This window comes from Rhineura floridana, chromosome 2 (genome assembly GCF_030035675.1).
Source record: "Rhineura floridana isolate rRhiFlo1 chromosome 2, rRhiFlo1.hap2, whole genome shotgun sequence".
NCBI classification, from domain to species: Eukaryota; Metazoa; Chordata; class Lepidosauria; order Squamata; family Rhineuridae; genus Rhineura; species Rhineura floridana.
This window is the reverse complement of record NC_084481.1, coordinates 154,993,478-154,995,305: the sequence shown is the minus strand read 5'-3', so window position 1 is coordinate 154,995,305 and position 1,828 is coordinate 154,993,478.

The window sequence follows — 1,828 nt, the reverse complement described above, 5'->3', positions numbered from 1 at the left end:
ATCACAGAGCTTGGAAGGGGTGAAGTCTTAAAATGCAGAACTCTTTTGTAAGTTCTGTGTCTTAGAAATATTTGGTGGGGGTTGGGTGGCATTTGTTCAACTTGTGTATGGTTTCTCTTCTTTCCAAATCAATCCCAGACCCATCCTTATATAATTTTTTTTAAAGTTTGTTTTTGTTATTTTTTAATTTATTTGATTCTGATTGCTAAGAATTATTATTAAACCTGATGGGCATATTTAACCACAGCTTTCTGAGATCAGTGTTGTTGTTTTCCAGTTGCTACCCAAAAACAATAAGAAGCTTGTGTGGTTACACATATTATTATTATTATTATTATTATTATTATTATTATTATTATTATTAGTAGTAGTAGTAGTAGTAGTAGTAGTATTAGCCAGCCAAACCCTGTGGGTATATTAGCTAGCATTCTGAGTTAATAATAATAATAATAATTTCCAATTGCTAACCACAATGAATATTATTAATATTAAATAGTATTAATTTTTCTCTCACTCACTACTGCTGTTGGCAATCTGCCCCCTATATGACAGGGTCTTTTGTAAAAAAAATATTCCTTGGAAAAAGCAACATTTAAAGGTGGCTATCATGAAAACCCCTGGAGCTACCCATGTGAAATTTGGCAGGGTTAATCTCCTCTATAGAAGCTACCATGTCCCCAAATTTCATGCCCCTGTGTGCATGTTATATTCCTGGTGCTGCCAGCCCATGCCTGCCTAATGCTACCCACTCGTTTCTAGTATTGCAAATCTAATTTTTAAAAACCCTTTGAAGAAAGGAATAGGAAAACACAGGAGGTGAGAACTGGCATGACTGAGCACTCACAGTCTTTTAAAAATATTTTGGAAAAAGCTGAATTTAAAGGTGGTTACCATGAAAAAAAACTGGAGCAACCCACCATGTGTCTTTCTTTCCTTTCCCACAGGCAGGATCATCCAAAATGTTTGTGACAAAGTGTTCCAGTCCTTTTGCTGTTAAAACTCCTTAGTGCGTAGGAACATAGGAAGCTGCCTCATAATGGTCCATCTAGTTCAGTACTATCTACCTTGACTGGCCGTGACTCTCCAGGGTTTCAGGCAGGAGTCTGCCAGACCCTACCTGGAGATACTGAGGATTGAATCTGGGACCTTCTGCATTCAAAGAAGATGCTCTACCAGTGAGCTATGGCCCTTTCCCGAATTTTCTCTATGTCTCAGCAAAAACTGTAGGAAGCCATTGTTACTAGCTGGAACTAAGGCAGAATGTATCAAAGTATACACGAATGTATCAGCAGAGGGGGTGAAGTGCTTGCTCATAAACCATTTCATACATTCTGCCAAAGTCCTGAGTTTCTGCCAGCAGCCAAGGCAAACAGTTTGGATAGCACTCTGCCAACAAAGCAGGGACAAAGGATGGTAAAGACCATTTTCTGGGTGGGCTCTTGCTCACCTTTATATACACCCTACCCCAGCACTGCCTGTGGTACTGGGCCATTGGTGTAGGTACAAAAGTAACTATTCAGCTACAAAAGTCACGAACCACACTTTTGTGAACTGAACCAGATATTCCTCAGCCTGACAGCGTTAATAACCAACAGGTCTTTTATAGGTAAGCAGCTTTACTTTAGCAATCTATATCATGGGCGGTATTCAACAAAATACTTGTGCTATTGCAATGCGTTTTCCCTTCTTCTCTCCCCACGTTCTCCCCAAATCTGCTGCGGAGGGTTGGGGAAAACCCCAGAATAGTTTTAGGGGGCGTACAGGGGGAGGAGGGGGGAAAGCTCTTCATTTGCAAGGAGAAATCCTTGCGCTGATGGAATGTTCACCT